This window comes from Eubalaena glacialis, chromosome 14 (assembly GCF_028564815.1).
Source record: "Eubalaena glacialis isolate mEubGla1 chromosome 14, mEubGla1.1.hap2.+ XY, whole genome shotgun sequence".
Taxonomy (NCBI): Eukaryota; Metazoa; Chordata; class Mammalia; order Artiodactyla; family Balaenidae; genus Eubalaena; species Eubalaena glacialis.
Genome location: NC_083729.1, coordinates 90,260,050 through 90,285,541, shown reverse-complemented (window position 1 = coordinate 90,285,541; position 25,492 = coordinate 90,260,050). Strand labels below are relative to the sequence as shown.

At 43.1% G+C, this 25,492-nt stretch overlaps 1 protein-coding gene across 1 annotated transcript in view; it reads right to left on the bottom strand.

Annotated features, from left to right (window-relative positions):
* The window catches only part of LOC133074581 (sodium/hydrogen exchanger 2), a 467,777-nt gene that overhangs the window by 297 nt on the left and 441,988 nt on the right, over positions 1 to 25,492 (bottom strand). The window lies entirely within an intron of this gene.

Here is a 25,492-nt window from a genome sequence, read left to right as displayed (position 1 = left end):
TCTGCAGTTCTCCTGGATTCAGGAGCACAGAGATTCTCTGCTTGACCAAACTCTACTCAGGCACTTCTGAACTCTCTTCTCAAAGAGGCCCTGTCTGGGGGACTTCCATGCTCATCTGTGTGTTGTCCAATTTTAGGAAGAATCCCGCTCCGTCAGTTTACCAGAATCTTCCATCCTTGCTCTCTGGTCATCCTTGATATTTGATCAGGTTTCTCCTCCACCCTCCTTATCCCTGGTGTTTCTTCCCAATAATTTTCCATCCACTGACACCACCCCCCAAACACACACACACATGTCCTGCTCCTTAGGTATAAGTTCCCACTTTTCCTTGTATTTGGAATTGAACCCTATCTCTCTCTCCTACTGCAAAACCCCATTGCACTGGTTCCTCTTTGTCTCATGATAGCTCCCTTTGAATAAAGTTTGCTGCCTATCTTTTTTCAAGAAATCTTTTTAACAGGGGAATGAATTTGACAGAATCAACCAAATTACTGAACACCCACTCTCCCACCCACCCCCATGATAAAGGACTTTCTGAAAAGTAGCGGGCAAAGATACTTCTCATCTGTGAAGCTCTGCAGCTTGCAAGCAGGTGTTGGAAGTGGCTGGATGGTACCAAACTGAGCTCATATTCTGGACCTTGGCCCAATAAATAAGCACTTTCATATATAAGCATATATATAAAGAGATTCTGAGCCCACTAAACTTAACTCTTTTAGTTTTTCCCTGCTTATTTTCTTTGCATAGTTGAGACCTAAAAGATACACATGCCAACACCACCAAGGTCTGAATCGTCCTATTCCTGTTAGTGCCCTGTGAGCACAGAGGCTAAAATAATCTTCATAAGCTGCAGTGCAGGTGTACCAGATTTGTCTGCCAAATGTCACACGAAAGCAAAGGAATTTGAGAGGATGGGTTGTCATCAAGTAGGGGCAATGACTTATTTATTCACTTGGAAACTCCCAGAGAGTTTTCTGGATCAGTGAAAACAAGCCAAGATTGGTTTACCAACATGTTCTTAAAGGTCACAGATGATTTTGAGGGCTTGTGTTGAAATGAATGTGCTTGGTAATCAAAAGTGCATAAAATATTTGTTTCAAATCAGTTCTCATAAGTCACCACTCATCCAGGTGGAGATTAATAAGTATAGGGCCATTTAGTGAGTCCTGCTGTATGCAGAGAACATGTATAAGGAGGAACCTATACCAGATGGCTCGTGAGGAAGAATTGAATAATAAAGGGCTGGAAGGAAGCTTGTTGCAGGTGGACCCTGACATGAACAATGCAATAGAAACGGGAAATCAGAAGACATGCCTAGGAAGAAGGAAGCCCATCCTAGGGCATGGGGACCAGGGAGAGAGGCTGGGGTGAAGCTGAAGCCACAGGTTAAGACAAGCTGGTGCTCAAGCTGGCTTCAGAGTTACTGAGTATTTGTTCTAACACTTATTAGCTTTGTCATAAGGAGACAATATTATTTAGACACTCTAGGACTCAGTTTACCTATCTGTGGGAAAATCAAAATATTATAGTAGACTTATTTCACAAGTTTGTTTTAAAGATTAAATGTAGAACTACATATGAAGCATTTTGCGTAGCTCCTGTGACATAGCAAATGTACCCCAAACAAGCCAGGGTTATTAAGTGTTTTCTAATTAGAAAAGGTGATTCACATTTGGAATAGCACTGTTTCCTAACTCTAAAAATTTCCTCTTGTGATTCCCTCTATCTGGAGAATAGAGCTTCAACATATAAATTTTCAGGGGGACACAATTCAGTCCAAGATATTGTCTTAACCCTGTTTGTTTGTCCACCTTTGCAAATATTTTTTGGCCATATTTTTGGGGGACTATTTTTGGGTTCTCTACTCTCTATCAGTGATCTATGTTTCTATCCTACTGATAATACCGCACTACTTTGGCTACTATCGCTATATAATAGCCCTTCATATCTAAACAATGATTTCTCCCACTTTATTCTTCTTTTTCAAGATTGTTGGAACTACCTTAGGGTCTGTTCATTTCCATATTAATTTTAGAATGAGCTTGTTATGTCTACAAATATCTTGCTGGGATTTTGATAGAAATTGCATTAAATCTGTAGATCAATTTGGGATGGACTGACATCTTTACTACTTGAATCTTCTAACCCATGAACACATTGTATGTCTTCATTTATTTAGGTGTTCTTTGATTCCTCTTTCAACATTTTGTAATTTTCAGTGTACAGATCCTGTACATGTTTTGTTAAGTTTATATCTGGCATTTAATTTTCCTTGGAGTGTTTATAAATGGTAGTATGCTTTTAATTTTGCTTTCTATATGTTGATTTTTAGTATATAGAAATGTGATTGAATTTTGTGAGCTGATCTGGTCCTGAGATGTCACTGAAGTTACTGATTAGCTCTGGAAGGGTTTTTGCTTATTTTTTGTTTATTTGGGTATTTTTTGTTTGTTTCTTTTTCCGATTCCTTGGGATTTTTATGTAAACAATTATGTCATCTTCAAATAGGAACAGTTTTATATCTTTATTTCTAATCTGAATGCCTTTTGTTTCTTTTTCTTGCCTTATTGCAGTGGCTAGAACTTCTAGTACTATGTTAAATAAGAGTAGGTAGAGTATGTGTACTTGCCTGGTTCCCAATCTGAGAGGCAAAGTCTTTCACCATTAAGTAGGATGTTGGGTGTAGAGATCACTCCTCACCGGGCTCTGCTGATACCAGAGGGGTGGGAAGGAGAACTGACTAGCCCTGCTTCCAACCACCTTGTTAAGTCTCCTTGGTGCTAGATGGGGATGGAGGTTCAGCCTGAGGCTAGATCCTGCTACTATGCTGGCAGGGGAATCTGAGCACGCTTTGTTTTGCAGGATGGGGTGGGGGATGAAAGGTCAGCTCTCTGCTGGGCCCCACCAACACTTCCAGGTGAGGGGAGAGGAGCTCACTACCAGTTTCTAGAGGAGTGCAGCGAGGGTATAGCTTTCACAGGTATTTGGATGATATGGGGGGGAGGGGGAGAGGGGTATTTCCAAAAAGGTCTTCTGTTGATAGGTCACCCTTTCTCAGTCCTTTGGTTAGGAGAAACAGGCTTTTCTTTGGGGTTTTGTTTTTTGGGGGGTTTTTTGTCAGTGCCTATTGGTGATTCTGGATGGAGGCTCCTGCTGGGCATGCAGGGTACTGTCCAGGATATATAAGAACAAAAAGGAAACTCAGCACAAGCCACTCCGCTCCTCATGTCCCAGAGACCCTAAACAGTCCACCTTCTACTTTCCATCATCTTTCAGAGTCTTTTTTGTTTGTTTGGTGTGTTACGTCCAGCATTTTTATTTGTAAAAAGGAGAATTACAGGCTACACTGTTTTGCTGCAATGGGAGATTCTTGCCAGTGTCCTTTTAACATGCGGCTTCCTCCTGCCTCTCCAATCTCACCCCCTGCGATGCTTCTTCTCACTCATCTCCTCCTGGCCACAGTGTCCTCCTTACTCTTCCTCCAATGTGTGAGGAAGCCCCACCTCAGGGCCTTTGCAGCTGCTGCTTCCTCTGCCTAGAGCCATGTCCCTCTAGATACTCACATGTCCTCTGCTCTCTGTTCAAGTAGTCTCTTCCATATAAGGTCCTCTCTAAGGAACCTTCATATAATAGCAAGCTTCATCCCAGTATCTGGGGCCCGCACTGCCATGCTTTATTTGGATTCATAGCAATCATCACTACTGGATGTGCTATGTCCTTACCTGTTTATTATCTGTCTCCTGTACTAGATGAAGGGCAAGGACCTTGTGTCTGTTAGTTCCCTCAATAATATGAGTCCAGTGAATGAATAAATGAGATAGAAATTATCTTTCCCATTTTCAAATGACAAACGAAAGTAGAAACTGAAGTGTAGAGAGATTAATTGACCTGTATGAGATTAGCTTCTTGGGGGAAGAACACTGCCTTGCACACATAGAGAGTAAGATTCTTTCCTCATTCCTGCTCCTCGGATATCAGTTAATTGACTGGACAATCACAAGCTGAGCTGTGTTTAAAATGTCGCCCTGACAGCTGTGCAGGGTGTGTCCAATGCCCATGGCTCCCACGGGCAGCAAAATCCTGTCTAGACCTCCACCTACCGAAGCCATCCTAGAAAAACCTTTTGAGAAAGCATTTGCCTGGGGAAATTCACGCCATTTCCCAGGCACGCATTTGACTGTTTAATGTCAATACTCAAGGATCTACGTGCTACATAATATTCATTACTTTATAATTATATTTCAATTTCAAAAATGTTCATTCTATTTGTTTTCAGGGAATCTCTTTTGAAACTTGTCACGTAATTAGTTGATCAGCTTACCTTTCAGCATCAAGTGGTATTTTATCTTAATCTAAGATGTCTTTAATAACAAGGTATCAGTGATGTGATAATTCAATTCAGAAGGCTCCAGAGACTGACTTACATTATATTTGTCATACAAAAGCGAGACTTACTCAAGTGGAATGTGAATATTTGTGTTCAGTTATATTTAGTACTGTGAATAAACTATGCATTGAAGATATAACAAGTACTTCTAAACATAATATGTATAGTATATGAAAGTAAAGGGTGTAATATTTGTTTAATATAATAATACAACTATTTCATGATACAGTTCCTTTTTGCCTTATGTTTTGAAGACTTAGAGCCAAATTTAATTTAGTAATCAATTCATTTCGGGTGTCTGCAAGAACCACATCTTCTGCACCTTTTTAAATGGACTTTACACTTTTATTCTCTCTCCTCCCAACCTCTTCCTCTTCCCTCCCTCCCTCCTTTTTTCCTTTCTTTTTCTTTCTTTCTTTCTTCCTTCCTTCCTTCTTTCTTTCTTTTTCTTTCTTTCTTTCTTTTCTTTCTTCCTTTTTCTCTTTCTTTTCTCCCTTCCTTCATCCTCTTAAACTCCTGAAACATCTTAAAACATTTTAAATCTTTCTTTAACTCTTTTTTAAACATTTTCTCCTTTTTTTTTCTTTGGCTGCATTGGGTCTTTGTGGCACATGGGATCTTTGTTGAGGCACGCAGGATCTTTTCGTTATGGCTCGCGGTCGGCTCAGGCTTCTCTCTAGGTGTGGCGTGCAGGTTTTCTCTCTCTAGTTGTGGCGTGCGAGCTCCGGCGCACATGGGCTCTGTAGTTTGTAACGTGCAGGCTCTCTCGTTGAGGCACCCGAGCTCAATATTTGTGGCACGTGGGCTTAGTTGCCCCGCAGCATATGGGATCTTAGTTCCCCGACCAGGGATCGAACCTGCATCGCCTGCATTGGAAGGTGGATTCTTTACCACTGGACCACCAGGGAAGTCCCTCTTTAACTCTTAAACATGTTAAATTCCTCCAATGCATCATTTTTCATATATAATATGCTTATTGTGCTTTGAAATAAATGTTATAAATGTAATTAAAAATCGGCTCTACCAAACAATCTGATTTCTCTACAGAAACCTAATTCGACCTTGTAGGTTTTAAGGGTTGAATGAACTCTCTCATATCTTGCATTGGTATTTGGGGTACCAAGAAATAAAACTATCTGATAAACCTACCTCCTTTATTTTAGAGAGCCCATGCAGGTGTGCAATATATGCTAAAATATAATGATGGCTTAGCTTGTTTGTTCCATCCAGAATGTCTGGGATATTCTCTTAGTGTTCATCTTTTGAGGAGTGTGGAACAAGTATTTGGACAGGTATTAGGTGTTTAGTTATAATCCCCCATCATGATTGAAATGTGGGATTTGAAAATTATTGTCCTAGTATTAGGACTATTTCTTACTAGTGGTAAGCAACAGAGACTTCCAAGAAATTGTATATAACACAGGAAAAGAGTGATGCTCAGAGGCAGAAACACCTAAATACACAGACTGTAAATCTAGAATCCTGGGTTCCACTCCCAGCACCCTCACTCACTACATTGGGATCTTATACAAGTTAGTTATTTGTGCAAGGTTTCCCTGTGTGTAACACGAAAAGCATAACATCACCTGCTTCATGGGATTGGTATGAGGTTTAAATGTGTTAATCTTCAAAATGCACCTGGAACAGTGTCTGGCACATAAGTGTTAGCTGTTATTATTTCTGAGTAGAAGTTGACCTTATAAGGCAGTAGCATCTATGGGCCAGGAGACCTCAGTTACATTACCCTACAAGCAGGTCCCCCAATGGCACAACAGAACAAGAATCAGAAGCTACTGAATATGGTTAAAGGAGGGCATGATCTCACCACTGTATCATTTTTAAGTAACTGTACTGATTCTGAATCTGTGTCTTGCTCATTTCCTTATTGAGTCTTATCAGGAATGCTTTTACTTATGTATTCATTCAAAACATATTTATTCTCCTGTATGTAGGAGAATAAATAAATAGAATAAATAAACCTACAGGAATTCTCCTGTAGGTTCTGTGGGAAAATCCAAGATGTAATAGATTCTACCTACAAAGGTGTATGGCTAGTATCATAGGAAAAAGTAGAAAATTAGAAAGATGGATGGCTAGATAAATGATAGATAGATGCATACATACATACATACATAAATACAAAGATGATAAATAAAGGTCAAGCCTAAGATATAAAGATCAGATCTTCATCTATCTACCTATCAGCTCTCCCCAAGACAAGGATTTTACTGCCCCTTGCCCTACTTCTTGGGAAGTTCTTAGAAATATCTATTTATGTTTGTTGATGATTGATCAATGTTCACCTTTGATATTTCTAATTGTCTATTTATGGTTAGCTAAACCCACCAAGCTGTTTGCTTCTCTGCGGACAGATTTTGCTAAATCGATGCTCAGGTTCTGCCAGCAACATGGATCAGGCAAGTCTTTGCTTTTGCAAACACTCTGACGCCCTCCAGCCCCTCACAGTTGGATTGTTTCTGGGATTAGTGGCCAGCCAAGGCCCACCGTGTCCACCCAAATCACACCCCCTCCCAGTTTCACCCCTGCTGGGCTTCAGACCACAGGCAGGAATTGCCTGGGTTGCTAACCCATGCTGCACTAAGGGCCTTGGTTAGTGATATGTGGATTGTTAGAGATCCTGGCTTGCTGGAGACGTTTTGTTTATGGGGTGGGTGGGAGCGGGGAAGGGAACCCTGCTAGCAGCTATATTTGCCACTTTTGCCTAACGTTTCGGTGGACGAAACTTCCCTTGCAGCTTTCTCCCAGCACAGATCATTCCTGTGCCCTCTTCTCCCTTTTATCTCCTTGCCCTGATGTCTGCTGCCCCCAGGACCCGCCTGTTTCCACCCTCTTGGGTTGCGTGCTGCCTTCAGCTTCTTTCTTTCTTTGTAACTCTTAATGATCTTTTCTCTGTGACTCTCATCCTCAATTATGTTCTCAAAAGGCAAAGTCTGTGCATATGTACACAACTGGGGGACTGTCTTCTCCTTGTTTTCTTATGATTGTGCCTGTGAATAAAACCCTGAAATTATCAATTGGATAATAGAGCCATGCCGCTCTTCCAAATGGTTGAGTTAAATTGGCTGTGGCTTCAAGTAGTATTATCATTAATAATAACAGTAATAACCCTTCCATCAGTCGAATATTTACTAGCACAAAATAGCATGGTAGCCCCCAACTCGGGATGTATCCAGGGGATTGCTGTCTGGACAGAATCCTCTAGAAAGGGGATGCCTGGAGGTGTTGCAGGAAGGGCGACCCCTTCCAGGGCCCAAGAGTGGGCTCCTATCTAACACTCGGAAAGGAATCGTCCGAGGAGACACACGTGCTGACAAAGCAAGAGAGTTTATTGGGAAGGGGCACCCGGGTGGAGAGCAGCAGGGTGAGGGAAGCCAAGAGAACTGCTCTCCACGTGGCTCTCAGTCTCGGGTTTTATGGTGATGGGGTTACTTTCCGGGTGGTCTCTGGACAACCACTCTGACTCAGGGTCCTTCCTGGTGGTGCATGCAAGGCTCAGCCAAGATGGATTCCAGCGAGAAGGATTCTGGGAGGTTGGTAGGACATATGGACCGGCGTCTCCTCCCTCCTTTTGACCTTTCCCAAATTCTTCCGGTTGGTGGTAGCTTTTTAGTTCCACGTTCCTTACCAGGAGCTCCTGTTCTAAGAGAACTCATGCAAGTGGCTACTATGTTGCCTGGCCAGGGTGGGTGCTTTCAGTCTGTGTTTCCCCTCACAGAGGGACCTGCCAAGGAAGGGTCCCATCCACATTCCTCATAGCTCTGGTCTTTCCTCAGGCCCTCCTTCTAGTACCGGTATCCCTGGCAGCCCAAGCCCTTAATGATCCTTCCCCTCCTGACTGTATTTACTGTCTCTTACACTCATTTGTCACTTTACAACACTGCCTCAGATTGTTATTGATCTTTTAATGTGCATCCTGTCCCGTTTACTTTGATCTGGCTGCTTCACCCCAATTCCCGCCTTCTACTCCTATAAGATTTAGGTCTATCAGAGGTAGCTACTGTGTCTCAAACTTCTTCTAAGGGTCTTAATTAACTCAGATAGTTTCCTTTGTACCCTCCCATCAAGGTAGTGTCCCCACATCGGAAAGAATTTGTTACGGTTGTCGCTCTTGGTGACACCACTAATAATATGATCAACATGTACTCATCACAGATCTGACTCCGTGCCCAGGGGTAGGCTGAGTCCTTAGAGAGCATCATCTGGTTAACCCTTGTTATGGCAATAATCCTTATTAATTCAATGAGATGGGTAATATTCCCCCCATATTACAGGTGTTGTAACTAACGTTCAAAGAGGTTAAGTAAATTCGTCAAGGTCATGACCCCAGTAGTTTTTAGAGCTGGTCCAAACCCAAGTTCAAAGTTCTTAACCGCCATGTTACTGTGATGTTAATGATAAAAGGAATCTGTAGGATGCATTCTCTCCTGACAGGCACTGTCCTGTGCATCATGTAATTCTATCCCATAACACTGAAAAGAAGAAAACAGGGCAAATTATGAAGGAAAAAGCGACCCTGGACATCCAGAAGTCAGAAATAATTGTCAGATTCCTTAAGTATCAGGATGACCGCGGCTTGGTGGCCACCATTACTGCGGAGGTTATTTGAAGAATTGTGGAAGCGAGACCAGCGGTCCTCTTTTATGATGTTTAATTCAGTGGGTGAAAGAACCTCAGTTCATGACGTTGCTCTGGCCCCAGCCTGCACGGAGCTGGCGGAAGAGGGAACGGATACCTCTCCCCCTTCCCAAGGCACCATTTCTTCTATTCATCTATTGAGGCTGGCACAGCCCTGCTTCTGAGCTTGCCTCTCTACTGACATGGAAATCCTCTCAAGTCCCTGTGAAATACTTCCAAGCAAAAGTATTTCCTTCAACAATATTTATCCTTCTCTAATCCCAGCAATACTCTTTTCTATATGCCATGCCTCATAGGCATGGCATAAAATATTTAGAAGCTTAATAAACCATCATTTTTTCCTGTACATTCCGGTTACATTATCAGAGGTCCTTGGTGATAAATGCTTTCCTGGTATTTATCCCAGCACTTTTGTGACCATCATTTGTAAAGCTTTCTTTGTATTCTGTTACCTTCAGCTGTGCTTCTCTGTCACTTGATTGAATATATTGCATTCGTTTGGGGCCTATTGTTGAATGACGAAGGAATTGATCCTTTAGCAATTACCTACTTATTGGGGCCAAGCAAGGTCAAGGATATTGCTGGAAATGTTTTAATGCTGGTAAAATCGAACCAATAAGAATTCCTTGTCTGTCATTTTCCCTTAGATATTAAATGATGAAATTAAATAAAATATGATTGTGCCATTTTGGGTGATTGACAATATCTTCCTCTGATTTCTCATTACTTTCTTATTGTTTCGTCAGGTTTTCCTTTGTTTAATTGGCGTTGCTGGCTTTCACTGCTTGGTTGGAAGGTCTCTCCTGCTAGGATTTTCCTTCCTTCTCCTCCTCCACAGATCCATCGTGCAGCCAGGGGGAGACTGGCGTGACTCACCTTTCACATTTCCCACTTTCCCTGCTGATGGGGATTTGTTGACATTTTCTGCAAACCCTGTTGCTATTATGAATTGAAAACTAGATTTCAAGCTCCAGCACGCTCAGAGTTAAGCTGCCTTGAAAAGGTGGAAAAGAAATAAATGGGAAAAACATAAAGATTTAGATGAAGAGTCCATTTGTAACAATAAAGCAATCGCATCGCCCGAAACGCAGCCCTCAAACACCCTCTACTGCACTTATACCAGGAGGGTTTTCCCCTTTCAGAACTTTCTAAAGCTAGACGCCTTTCACTTCTTAAGCTACTGATTGTGATCCCAGCTAATAAACAGATCACTTTTATTATCATGATCATTATTGTAATTCATATATAGTTAGTTATACAGGAAAGAAAAGCCTTGCAGATAGGGAAACATTCCTTGTAAACTTTAAACACCCTATGGCATTTTTGTGGTTTTGAAACAGAAGTGAAACCAGTTACTTAGAATCCCTTTGTGTGTATCTGCCGATATCCAAGTGTCACAATTTTGGAGAATCCGATGCTCTTTAAAGTATTACCTAAATTATAGTCTGTTAGATTCTAAGTTGACAATTCTTAAGTCTCCATTCAAAGAGATCTATCCCTATGTGATCCGTACAAACACATACCGTGTAAACACCAAAGTGAAGGCCAAGGCTAAATAAAGGAGGACATTTATCTTTATACACGGGTGGGAATGTAGGTAAACTGTGTGGTTCTACATCCATGTAAACTCACACACACACACACACACACACACACACACACACACACCCTGATGCCCCTCGTGATTGGTTTAGCCTGTTTTCTGCCACTGGGTTTCAGAAGATTTTCAGACTCGTCCAAACGTTTGATTTTTGTAATTATTGTTGGGATTTTTTTTTTATCTTGCTCTACATGGAAAATAAAATTGTGATTGAGAGAGTTGGGTCCCAGTGGTCCTGTCTGCGCTCTGCAAATGGTTCCATGTCACTCCCTGCATCACAATATAGGAGCCACTGCGCTTGGCTGCAGCTAATCCTCTGAGCCCGTTAATAAGCTTAGGAGCACGTTCACCGAAGGCTGACGGGCTGGGCACAAACAGGGAGAAAATATCTACTGGGGGAAGCTGAATTGGTTTTAATCATCTGCTAATCACCAGTAATGAGACCTACTCTGGGGAAGAAAAGAAAAACAGATAGTCGAAGGGAGGTTTTGTTCTTCACAGCAGAGTAACAGGGAATGAGAGGGCAGCTGTTATTAGGAAAGAAAGGATAGAAAGAAAGAAGGGATTTGGCCAGAGCAGATGAAGCGTCCTCTGCAGCGCCCCGTTTTGTTAGCTGAGTGTTTCTTTCATTCAGTCTCTGAAACTTCAGATCTTGCAGGCTCCCTGACAGCCCACCTCGAAGATATTGCTTCTGGAAGAAAGGAGCCTCCCCCTGGCATCCTCCCCGCCACCACCCTCTGCGTTGGCTGCACAGCACTTTACAGGATATCTTAGCTGGAGGAGAGAAGGAAAGGCAATGGCAGTTCTGGATTGGCACCAAAAGAAAACTGGGTGTGTGCAGGGGAGGGGGTGTGTGCAGAAGGCTGGGTGAGGGCAGAGAGACCCCTGGTCATGAGGGCGAGGCCTGACAAGGAATCCAAAAAGGAAGAATCAGTTGTAAAATGTCAGTCCTAGCCGAATTGGGTAGATGGTCTTTTTAAGTCCTAGGCACTGTGTTTTAGGAAATTCAAGTGCGGTTATGACTTGTATGCCATTTTGGATGCTGTCATTCACGGACCCTTTCTTCAAAAGTTCAAACTCTTGCCATTGCTAATAATACAACCATATTTAAAGCAGAGGATTAGGAATGCTGTTATCCACTGGACCAATGTTCTCCATGACAAGTTAATAATATACTCACTTGAATCATATTTCTGGAATAATTAACATAATGACTGAACTATGACAATAGTTTCCCTGTCCACAATGACTCTTCTTTCTTCAAGCACTCCTGTAAGCTGTGCCAGAGTGAAAACCCCAAAGCACAGCATCTGTGCTTTGTCTCCCTACCCTCTGTCCCCAGCTCAAAAATTTCCATCAGCTTCATATTGAAATCTAAACCCTGTCCCTGCATTCAAGTTTCATCATACTCTGGCCCTGTTCTCTTCTTCCTGTCCCATGGTCTACGCCTCTGCCCACATGGGCACTACGTCTGCCAAAGCCAGGGCTTACTGTTTCCATATAGCCTGGCCTGACTAATGCTTTTGATTTTTACCAGTGTTTAATAGTTCGCAAGGAAGAGCCTTCCCCCAGCCTAGACAGTCTACCCCTTCTCTCTGAGCTGTCATGACAATTTGCTTTCAAGCATCCTGCAGCACTAATCATGTTCTCCAGAATCACAACGATTTCTGTACAAGTCTCTTCTACTCCAGGGCAGTGCCATTTTTCTTTGCATCCTTCACACCATCTAAAACTAGCCAGTACATAGGAAATTCTCCATTTCTTGAAATATACTGAATATTAAGACCTCTAGCAGAAGAAATCAAGTTAAGATTCTAGCATTTTGTAAATATATATTTAAATGGTTAGTTGGGACTCTGGGTATAAGAAACAAGACAGACTTGAATGTTCATATTTATTTTTATTTGTTAGTCATTTATATTCGTTATTCCAGCTAGAGGCAATGAGTTGAGACTGGGGAACAGCAGAGTATAACTATAAAGTATATTTTAGAGAAAAACAGAAAAAGGAAAGCTGGTGGAAAACATTTACTGAACATCTGAGTCATCATTTCATAAAACTCTTCACACAGTACCCACAAGTGCTGAGCCTTTGAGAGCTAAGGGCATGCAGTCTCTGCCTTAGGGGAGATCTCAGTCTTAGAAGGAAAGGAAACCATGTAAACAAAATGGTAGCCATCAGTGCTATCACACGGCACGAGCCTGCAAACACCCTGGCAGTCCTGGGGGACAATCCTCCCTCTGGCTGAGGGAGCTTCCTTCGGGAGAGCTTCAGAGAAGAGGTGACCTGGAAGTCACAGTCTTGGACCCTAAGAGATTTCCAGGAGAAGAAAGCTAGGACTTCCAACAAGAGGAAAGGTAGAGGCATCAGGAGATCATAGATGTCACTGTGCCTGTGAGAGGGATGCTGAATCATCTGGTGTGGGTAGAGGGGATTTGTAAGGTCATCATCAGAGTTCAAAGATGTAGACACTGGGCACAATATTAAGTTCGATCTCTGAGCCTCGTGACGAGCAAATCCAGGGGGGAAGACGTAAAAGCCAGCGTGACTTCTCTTCTGATCGCTGCCCGTCTTAGCTACTCTGGAGTCTGTGTTCTAAGGACGGAGAGTCCTCCCATCCAAGGACCAGCCCACAGTCCCTTTAAAGTGTGCAGCAGAGCACTTAGTGAGCACTCAGGGTTTACGTGCTTATCACTAACATCGTCATTGTCATCACTTATTTCCAATACTCAGAAAAGTTGAAAGGGAAAGTAGCTAAATTCCTTTATTTTAAAGGAGTGGATTGTGGTCCAGTCAGAGGAAGTGACTTACCAAAGATCAACAATTAATGGTAGTGACACCTTTTATTAGCCTAAGACATTTCAAAAGGCTTTGACTTCCATTGTCTCAGACATGGACCATGTGAAGTAGGGTGTAGAGCTACCATTACCCGCAACCTGCAGGTGATGTGCTGGGTACCTGGTGCTAATCAGAGGCCAAGGTAGAATTTGAACTCAGGTCCTGCCCCAGTGACCACATCTCCCTCAGTCAATACATCTGCATTCTTTCAGCAATTGAAAGGTGAGACCCATCCAAGCCCAGTATTCACGGAGTTTCAATTTAAGTTATTAAGGAGAGTTAGGTTACTGATAAAACTAAGCATTTAAAATGCTGGTTAGGGACTTCCCTAGTGGTCCAGTGGTTAAGACTCCACGCTTCCACTGCAGGGGGCACAGGTTCGATCCCTGGTCGGGGAACTAAGATCCTGCATGCCATAGGGCATGGCTAAAAATTAAAAAAAAAAAAAGAAAAGTAAAATGCTGGTTACATGGGTGGGCAACATTCTACTGTTGTGAAACAATGGATTGGCCAGAATACTCATTGTGGGGCTTAATTTATGTTTAGTGGCCATACAGAATGCTAGGGCTAGACAAGACCTACAAGCTCAATGGTATCTCCTAGTTTAAACACACTGCAGATTTGGGAACTGAATTCAGAGACACGAAGTAACTTTCCCAAAGTCACACAGCAAGAATATGGAAGATTCTTCCTCCTTACACTGCACCTCCTTGCCTGCCTAGGAAGACACAAAGCAGAACAGAGAATGCCAAGTGCAAAAAGAGCTGCCCCATCTACAAGAGCAATTAAGGAGATGCAGTAAGAAGCACAATCCCCTTCTTGAAAGAAACCAGGGACTGCCCAGAGCACCTTTGAAACCCAGTAGGACCCTGTGGGGCTCCTGGGCACAAAAGTCTTTCTGTGTCCCCCATTTCTTGATTACAGGAAATGGGCTTCATTCAGCCTCCATAACCTTCCCTGAGTTCCAACAGGCAGGTTCAAACAGATGCTAATTAGGGAGGGGAGGGGATGCAGAGACAAGGGAGGAGCAGTCAGGAAACAATAGCGCAGCCTTGGAGCAGGGTCCTGGTTCCCCCTCAAGGGATACACAAAACAATATCTTTGAGCTCTTCTGCAGATACTGAAACCCCAACCGGGTGGGAGAAGTTAACTGTCTGCTGCTCACAAGCACGGAGACCCCAGACCGGTTGGAACCAGGAGGTTGATGATGCCGACTCCCGATTACCTCACCACCAACCAATCAGAAGAATGTCCACGAGCTGACCACGCCCTCTTTGAACCATTACTGTAAAACTCCTCATGACCCCCTCCAGGGTGGGACACACAGTCTTGAGGGCATTAGCCCGCTGTGGCCCCCTTTGCCTGGCAAAGCAATAGAGCTCTTCTACTTCACCCAAAACTCTGTCTCTGAGATTTAATTCAGTGTTGGGGTCCAGAGGCCAGATTCGGCATCAACTTTCAATCCTAACTGAAAGAAACTGCCTAGAAAAACACTTTTAGGACTTAGAAGCCAAGGCTCTTGATTTTGCTTTTATATCAACCAGTTTCCTGTATGTGGCCCTTAATCAGCCCAAGACTCAGTTTCCACTTCTGTAAGATGACAATGAAAACAACACCTGCTCTGTCTACTTGTACTGGGTTGTTGTAACCCTGTAAAGAACATTCTAAAGGTAAACCTGAGGAAGGAGCAGGGAATGGAGAAGCTGAGGTGATACCTGAGCCAAGGGCCTCAATGGGATTAGAGGGGAGAGGTTGAGAAGAGACGGTGGACCCCTGCCCACGGCAGAAAGACCTGTGTAAATGCCCTTGAGTGAGATGGGAGAGACGGTGCCTGTAGAGAGCTGTGAGCAGGACCTCAGCCAGAGGGTGAGCTTGGGGCAGAAGGGCTGGACCTGTTGCCAAAGGCTGGGCTTCTACCCTGCAAGCTGTGAGGTGTCTCTGGAAAGTTTAAGCTGGGGAAACTCACATTAGCGTCAGGTCTTTAGAAAGATCGCTCAGGCAACAACGTCAACATTGAATTTGAAGGAGACAGTAAAGGCGAGCCCTGATGGAGACATCTCCTGAGGAATGCTTATGGAAATGTAGGGAAATTGGCAAAGTTGAGTGCAATTAAGGAGTCTGAATCTTTAGGACATGACAAGTAGTGAAAGGGAATGACTCCCAGTTGGCTGGACAATGGTGCTTCTACTGAATTGCAATATCAGAAGAATGGGTTGGTTGCAATGTGGAATTAAATTTTGGATGTCCTGGTGAGGAAGTTTAGCCCACTGTTGAAAGGAATGGACTTTGAGGTCAAGAGGACACAGGTTTTAATGTTGGTTTCAGCACTTTCCACACATGTATGAAACAATGATGTAAAGCCTGGAAGATAAAGAGTACCACATAATTCAGGTGCAGGATGATGATGGTGGTGGTGGTGGTCATTGGTAGCACAGCCATCCAGGTAAGCATTCCAGAAGGAGAGAGCGCTGAGCAGAGTAGGTCACAGTACACTTAGAACAGGGAGAGTGGTGAAATATGCAAAAGAGTTAAAATAAATCACCCATGGGTCATGTATATAGAGGAGAAGATTGGGGAAGACACAGTGGAAGAGAAGTTTGCCTTGAGAAACGTGGCAGTGGTATAAGACAAGAAATGGTTATTGAGTGAAAGTTGATGCATGGCAGTTTTCCAACTCAAGTGTACCCTTCATGAGAGCAAAGACTGTGTCAGGATTGTCTTTGTATGGCCTATTACAGCACAATGCCTGAATTGGTGTAGGTGCTAAATAAAAACTTACTGGGTACAAATAACTCAATTTCGTTTCTTTTTATGGCTGAGTAATATTCCATTGTATATATGTGCCACATCTTCTTTATCCATTCATCTGCTGATGGACACTTAGGTTGCTTCCATGTACTGGCTATTGTAAATAGAGCTGCAATGAACATTTTGGTACATGACTCTTTTTGAATTATGGTTTTCTCAGGGTAAGTCAGAAAGAGAAAAACAAATACCGTATGTTAACACATATATATGGAATCTAAAAAAAAAAAAAAAAGGTCATGAAGAACCTAGGAGCAAGACGGGAATAAAGACACAGACCTACTAAAGAATGGACTTGAGGATACGGGGAGGGGGAAGGGTAAGCTGGGACAAAGTGAGAGAGTGGCATGGACATATATACACTACCAAATGTAAAATAGATAGCTAGTGGGAAGCAGCCGCATAGCACAGGGAGATCAGCTCGGTGCTTTGTGACCACCTAGAAGGGTGGGATAGGGAGGGTGGGAGGGAGGGAGATGCAAGAGGGAAGAGATATGGGGATATATGTATATGTATAACTGATTCACTTTGTTATAAAGCAGAAACTAACACACCATTGTAAAGCAATTATACTCCAATAAAGATGTTTAAAAAAAAAAAACTTACTGAGTAAATGGACTTAAATACCATATCATGCTTATTATAGGCTCCCTTAATGGCCTCCAATGTTCTGGTCTCAGTATATCTGTATCCAGAAAACAGAATTCTCATTTCAGTGGTTCTCAAGACTTTTCATTATACGTTTGGCCCTAGGATTTGTGGGACCCTTCACAGCACCAAATGTGGTTATGTGTGTTTGTGTGTAACAGGTGTGTGAGTGTATGGGTGTTATTTGGTGTGTTTGGTGAGTGAGGATGATATATATACATATATATATATGTGGAATTATTTCCATACTTTTGAGGAAGGGAGGAATAAAATAATGGCAATGCTTTAATTGACTAATGACTAATTTGCTTTACATATTAAACACAGTCCAACACAAAAAAGAGGTATTTGGGATAATGATGTCATATGTAGAATATGTAAAAAAAAAAAAATAGGAACTTCAAGAAAACCTAAAGGTTCACCAAGAAACCAGTAATAATAATATTTCAAGGGGGTGTGGGGGAGATGTATGTAATAGGTACGGACCCTGCTACTGCCATTGTCCTTGGAACTCAGATGTTCTTTGGGGTCCTTTTTCAAATACCTCCACTATCCCTGCTCAGGTATAGAAATCCCACATTAAGAAATTTCAAATCTTAAGATTCTCCTACAGAGAAACTTTATGATTGCTACCTTGCTGGACTTAACACAGAATCATAGATTTGTGGCTTATAAAATTGTGAGCGGATCATTCTGTCTGTTCCCTGACTTCTAAGATACCTGTATATTCTCTAGTTTGCCTTTACAGGAGGGCTAGGTGGCATAAAGCAGAAGACAGATTTTAAAGTCAAATATATAAAATTCCAGAAAAGTGACTGTATACACTTAGGTAAGTTGTTTATCCTCTCTGAGTTTCCTTTCCCTTTTTTTATTTAACAAGTGATGAAATGTTAACATCTAACCTCTTTTTTCCTGGGAGCCCAAAATGAAATGGCTTATTAAAACATCTCACACAATGTTTGCAATGAAGCATGTATTCAGTAATTTCCCTTTATCCTTCCTGTCTAGTCTAGGTATAGTAATAAACTAAATAGGTTGTTTGCTGATGTGTGAACTCAAAACATCTATGCAATTCAGTTACTAGAAATAGTTACTTATGTGGTTCTGTAGCCTTTAGTCAGAAAAAGACTGGGTAATGCTGCAGTAACAAAATAACCCTGAAATCAATGATATACCACTGCAACAGTTTATTTCCTGCTCATAGTACATATATCTAGTTGTGTCAGCTCTATCCAGTTGCTCTCAAATTCAGAAGATCAAGGATGGCTCACCTGGTAGCTGGACCATCTGAATTCCAGACCCTACATTCTCCTCAGCAAGAGAGAAGGCTGGAAGGTCACACACCAGCTCTTAAATGCTTTGACTCAAGAATGACAAATGTCATCTGCACTCAGCCAGTCATATAGCCCCCTCTTACTACAGGGAGACTTGAAAAATTGGGAAGTCCATGGATATTTGGTGAGCAGTAAATGTCTCTGCCAAAATTACAGAATGACGTATGGCATTCAGCGGGCACTGCATTCGCCATGCATTGGAACCTCCAATTAGGACTTTTTATGTATTTCCCATCCCATCCATGACTTTTTAAACTATAACCTTATTTCCTGCTCAGTTCCCGGGAAAAGTAGATTACTGGAACATGCGCCAGTGAGCTTGCTCACTTTGCTGGGCTTAGAATAAAAATAGTGAGTTGCTTCCGAGGCTCTGTCCAGCTCTAATCTTTGGGGCCACCCAGGAAGAGCGCCACCCACAGTGACCAGCGGATTGTGTGCCCTTTGGTTCTTCTTGGTTCCTCACTCCCTCCTGTCTTTCCCTGTTTCCCCACTAGTGTGTCTGCCTCTGCATTTTATCTTTCTGTCTGTCAGGCCAATTAGCATAGTTTGACAGATTAAAAGGCTAAGGTCAAACCAACAAACCCCTAAAGAAATACTGCTAATTATTTTCACATGTTTTTAAAAATACTTTGCTCTTCAAAGAATTTAACAAGGAATAAAATTCAACTTTGTCTCCCAAGGGTTGGTTTAATATTATATTTTAAAAAATGAATCCCATAGCTTTCTGTGTTCCGTGTTGGAGGAGAGCAATGAACTCATCCCTGGGGTCAGCGATGGTCGTCGGCACTTCCCATGAGTCTCTTTCTAAACTGATACACAAAACGGCAAGCAGAGTCTTACAATACTGCTATAAAACAGTTCCGGGAGATGAGACTGGCTTCGTGTCCACATATAATGCCTGAAGTTAACGTCAAAGCAGGAAGGGTAGCCAACAATCCCGAGAGACAGCGTGGCATAATGGTTAGACTCTGGTGCTGCTGCTGTGCCCAGGTTTGAATCCTAGTCTCATCCTCTGTGAGCTGTGAACACTGGCCTCATTTATTCCCTCCATGCCTCAGTTTCCTGATCTGTAAAATGGGGGGCTTGGAACTACAATATCCATCTCATCAGGTTGTCGTGAGAATCAAGATGAATTTGAAGAGTGTCTGGAACTATAGAATCATTCACTGTCAGTACTTCCTTGACTTGGTATCCCCACTTTCACGTTGCCGCAGAGCAGCTGACTTCTTTGATGCTCAGAAGCAAAATTCGAGTCTTTTCTATTTCCTAAAGGATTAGTCATCTGACTGACAGGTATGCAAGGTAACGTGCCAACCCCACCTGCTGCAGGTAAACCGTGCCACGGTCAGCAACACATTCACGGTCATTGCCAGTCAGGCTCAGCCCTGCCAAGAGCAGTGCCTGGGAGGACGGGGTCTGGAAGGGAGACGTTCAGTCTCTAGTCACCCATCAGATTTTTTAAAAACCTTTTTAGAAAATGATAATTGATCCCTGTTGATGGCACTGCTCCTCCAACGTCTGTGCCTCGTTGGTGATGAGCTTTGGCTCATTCCCAAGTGGGTTATGTCAGGGGGCTCGGGGCTGGGGTTGGGGGGAGTCCAGAGGAAGCTGGGGGCGGGTGGAGAGGAAAGAGGAAGGAGCGAAAGCACTAAACTCAAAAGCTCATTATTCAGCCTCCTTTGAAAGACAAGAACAGGATAGCCTCCGAGTAAGAGGCATCTAAAGAGCTCAAGAAAGTCTCCAGCGAAGTTGTTCACTACAGGTGAAAGGCCAAATTACCAGATCAAGTGGCTACATTATCCAAAATTATTCTATTGATTTCAGGGAGGTGTATTTTCCCTGAGATGATTGCCGGCATCTAAAACCTCCTTTCCTGCTGATTTGGAGCACGAAGCACCATCTCCGAGTTTCAAGTTGTTCAAGATGCTTACGAGTCTGTGGGTAAGCGCAGGTTGGCCTGCTGTGAGAGTCTAGTTAGGTCTGGCTCAGAAAGGCAGGCAGGGCGCCCTGGTCCCCAGGGCCAGGGTCTTTGTCACTGTTAAGAAATTTGGTGCAATGAGCATCATTTGCACAGGGAATGTTCTGTGTTCTGGATTTTGGGGCACGATTTCTACACTGGATCCTATTTTGGGAAAATGCCACCTTGAACCACTGGGGGCCTCCCAAATTCATTTGGTCACAGATGGAAAGCAGAAAGACAAAGCATTTAACTTCACACATTATGGACCCACAGGGCAGAGATGCACTAAAGTCAAAGTTGGCGGGAGGGAGGTGGGGAGTGGGGAATAGAGGTGCTTCTAATTTCGTCTAGATTGTCAACCACAGTCTTTATTTTTAAGGAATATTATGAGAGAAAGCATTTTTAATTGACATATAATTGTCCTATAACACTGTATTCGTTTTAGGTGTAGCACATAATGATTTGGTATTTGTCTATATTGTGAAATGGTCACCACAGTAAGTTTAGTAGACATCTGGAGAAAAAGAATGGTTACTAGAACAACGGTCCATCTAAGTGAAAACTGGAAAAGAATCTTAGAAGGGCTTCTATTTTTTAAGAAAAAAAAAATGTTCTCCTTTCCAGTCTGAATACAATGCCATTTTAACAGTTCAACTAGGTTGTTCCCCACGAATGCTTTCTTTGGGGTACAGGGATGGGTGGATAATGCCAGTGGATAAAAAGTGTCATGAATTCTGCCTATAGCATCCTTCTTCATAGCATCAGAACTCTTATCCCACTTTCCAGGCTACTGTTCTTGGATTCACAGTCAGCAAATGTAAAACCAGGCTGATACAGGGCGTTCTGCAGTTTATGTTTGAATCAAAGCCAAGAGAAAGCATCCTTCCCACGTTGGTGAACTTGCACTTCGCATGGGTCCAGAGAGCGCCACCGTCTCTGTAAATCCAAACACGGAGGCCACGGTGCCCTTGCACTTTAAGTCAATGACCGCCGTACTTGCTCTCCATGGAAGGCCTCCTCCTTCCTGGGACCCCTCCGGCTGATGCTGAACATATTCAAATCTTCCCCTAAAAAGTTTAGTCGGGGTTGCTTCTTCAGTACTGTTTTAACATTAAATATGCAAATAATCATCATTACACTTCCAACAATTACACATGTTTGCGAGCACCTTGTCAAGGGCTGGCAGCGGAGCAATCATTTGTAAAGACAAATATTCCATTCCAAGAGATGTCATGCTGCTCAGAAGATTCTTTTTTGTATGAGTAGCCACACTGCTGCTTCCTAAAGTGTACGGATGAACACGGTCCGACCTGCCAAGAGCTGCCAAGACCTCCCCGCTGCAGAGCAAGTGCCAATCACTTGCCTGGAGCAGGCGGCGGAGGAGCCGCTAGACTCTGAACGGGTCCAGGGCGTCCAGAGCATCCAGTAAGGATGGAGAGTCTCCTCCAGGCCCTCCTCCCCCCGCGGCCCCTCCCTGTCCCCCCTCCTCTCAGAGGGGCCTCGTGCCTCCGGGATATTTTAACTCCTGAGCTCCGGCCATAGGTTTGTAACAGATGAATTGTCATTTGTAGCTCGGAGGTGATGGGAAGGGCTGCCTGAAACCACAGGCCAAGAGTCACAGCCGGGCTTCGTTCTCTTCCCCACGTTTTTTATCTCTCCTCCCTTTTTCCTCCTCTCCCCTCCCTTCCCTTTGCACTCTGCTTTTCCCCTCCCGATTCTTCACGTAGTGACGGATAATTGTCACCATTTACTTTTATCGCATCCAAAGTGGCGGCTTAGAGGGGCCTGGACTCGAGTCAGGACTAATCTTGCCTTCTCCCAAAGTCGGAAAATCCCAAGTCTTGCGGGGTCCAATTGATAACCCTTGTGCTTCTTTTCCATGAAAGACGGATGGCTCTGGCAAGCTTGGGAGACTGCAGATAATGGGATTGACTTGGTACTTAAATCTCAGTGAACCAGGACAGCATAAGTAATTAGTGAATTGGATCTATCCTGGGGTGCTAATGATGGCTAAGTCTGCCCCCATGCCATTCGGAAAACGGCAAGAGGCACATCCATCTCACACAGATAAAAACCAAAGGGACACTGCTCACAGACACCATTTATTCCTTCTTTAATGCACAATTTATCCTAGGAGGGGAAAAAAAAATCTAATTTTCCTCGAGTGATACCCAGAAGACCAAGTGACCACGCTCCCACCAGAGTTCATTTTGATCACAATACTGCTGCTGTTTTTAATTAAGAAAGGCTAATTAAGAGAAACTCGACATTTATCTTCTTATCTGCTTGTCTGCACAGACTCGCAGACATTACCCATATTTGTTTACAATTTGGTTACTGGCTTTCTATCAGTGAGAAGTCTCAGTTTCTATCTGGGTTAGTGCTTTCAAAAGTGTAAGCGCTGAACAGCTTCCCACAAGGATAACTTTTAGCCTCTCAGATCCTGGTTTACATAATATACACATACGTATATATACACAATTACATCCATGCATACATACACATATAGTTTACATATATATGTATATAAACACTGATTACACCAGGAGTCCTTGTCTTTTTCCTCAATTAATTCAAGTGTAAGGCATCTGTGTACAGACCGGCCTTCTCTCCCATTTTTCTTTTTACACAGAGTGACGGCACTTTATGAGGATAATTTAGATAAATGTCTTTTCGTGGAGTTCACTTATCCTCCCAGCAAACATGATCAACAAAGAGCCACAAGAGATGAATGGCATTGCATTTTGATCCAACATGCGTTCTGTCAATGGAGAAGACTTCAAGGCGGACATCTTCCTCCCCCCCCACCCCGGCCACCACCATCTGATTTGATCAACGTTCCCAACAACTAAAATGTCCACAGAATACACTCTGGTGAAGATGACCAGGGACTCTGAGAGCTGAAAGTGAAAGTGTGAAGCAAAGGCATTTCACCTCCAAAGTTCTCAGCAGCCAGATGTGCCAGCCTGACCATTTTTGTACTGATTGATAAAAACTCAACGTGACAGACTGTGAATCCCTTTCCTCGGCTTTGTCCTGGCAAAGGGGCCTTAGCGCCAAACACAGGCTCTGCCTTCCTGGTCCCTTTCAGCCCCACTCTGCAATGATTGCCTTTCTGCCATCCTTTCATTTGCGGGCTGGCTGGAGCGGAAACACTCAGGAGATGAACCCAAACAATTGGTCAGGCAGAAGCTCGCTTATAACTTATGTTCCTCCCCCACCCCATCCTGCAACCTAATCCTTTTTGGTCTTGAGGTGAGGTTTCTTTCCGTGATGCTTAGTTTCCCAGTGGCTGGCTTCTCAGAAGGCATGTTTGTGCACATGTACAGAACACATGCACATCAGTACATAATTGTATCCAGGACCGAGTGCCCTGAAAACTTTCTTAATATTTAATATTGGAGGAGAATGTGGATGAGGAGAGGACCCGATTTTTCCTCACAGTCTGTCCCTGATGGGGATGCATTTAGACGAACGTCCGAGGAAAGGCAGGCAGGGTCTCCCTACAGAGAATGTGGAGGGAGAAATTGAGCTCCCTCCTGGATCCTCATGAGTTCTGATTCGAGTTTGTTTCCTAGATATGGATTTTCCTAAGTTTCAGTCTAACTAAAACTTGGCTTTTATGTTCAAACCAGACCAGTCGGTATTAATATTCATGGTTCAAATTATGTCTATCTCCCTTGAGCAAAGGAAGTTTATGTTGATTATATGACTTTGCTCAGAAGAGGTCTTATGTGTGCACTGAGTGTGCGTGTGTGTGTGATATTCATGTGAACATTGCTTGGAACAGGTCTTTCCACTAGTCAACAAGTTTTCCTCCAAAAAAATTTATTTTCATTATTTTCTGCTTATACTAAGGAATAACGTAGACTGATGCTTTATTTTATTTATTATTTTATTTTATTTTATGTATTTATTTGGCCATACCACGCAGCTTTTGGGATCCTAGCTCCCCGACCAGGGATGGAACCCGAGCCCCTGCAGTGGAAGCATGGAGTCCTAACCACTGAACCACCAGGGAAGTCCCATAGACTGATTTTTTTAAAACTACTTTTTCCAATATAATCCCTCAGCATGTAAGCCCACATTTCTAGCACTCATCATGGTACCACAACAGGAAAATTAAAATACATGTCTTACAATTACTTTGGGAGAACTAGTGACACATTAAAAATGTTAATTTTACATTTTAAAAATAGCACTGAAGGGGCTTCCCTGGTGGCGCAGTGGTTGAGAACCTGCCTGCCAATGCAGGGGACACGGGTTCAAGCCCTGGTCTGGGAAGATCCCACATGCCGCGGAGCAACTGGGCTCGTGAGCCACAATTACTGAGCCTGCGCGTCTGGAGCCTGTGCTCCGCAACAAGAGAGGCCGCGACAGTGAGAGGCCCGCGCACTGCGATGAAGAGTGGCCCCCGCTTGCCGCAACTAGAGAAAGCCCTTGCGCAGAAACGAAGACCCAACACAGCCATAAATAAATAAATAAATAAATATATAAATAAATAAAAATAGCACTGTATATCAAGTGGACTTGAGGAAAATACCTTTTATCTCTCCTGGGAACAGTGGCAATTCTATAGGGTACTTTTTAGGATAACACATATGTCCAAATTAGCTAAGAAAACTCTATTTAAAAGTTATGAGATTTTGAAAAGCAAATAGGTGCTACTATGTTATAGCAAAGTAGGCAAGAATAGAGGATGTTGCCGTCCGATTGCCTGGGTGTGAATCCCCGACCTCACCACTCAGAGCTGTGCTTTCTTGGGCAGGTCCCATCAGCACTCCACATCAATTTCCTCATCTATAAAATGGGGATAATAATAGCACTAACTCATTAGATTCCTGTAGGATGAAATCTGTTTCTCCATGTAAAATACTTTAATAGCACCTAGCATATAGTAAGCACGAACAAACCATCCGTTGTTTTTAAGAAAGTTGTATCTTATGAATAAAAAATAAGTTTTGTTTTTTTCCCTATGCCTAAAGGACTTTATGCTTCTAACAGAAACTGGTGACTTCTGAGGTATCCCACTCGCTAAGGAAAGAAGACCCACCTCACAGGTAATATTCATGCAGCCAGCGCTGCCGTTGGCATTTTTCACAGCATGATCCCTGGGAGGAGATGATGAGACTCCTGAAGGTTCAGGCCAGGTGATGGTCAGCCCTGCATCCCCCATCAACCTGGTGTGATGCTTTGCTCATAATGTTCATTTAAGGTCTATTTGGTGGGGATGACTTCCAGACCTAGACTCCTCCCCTGCCCCA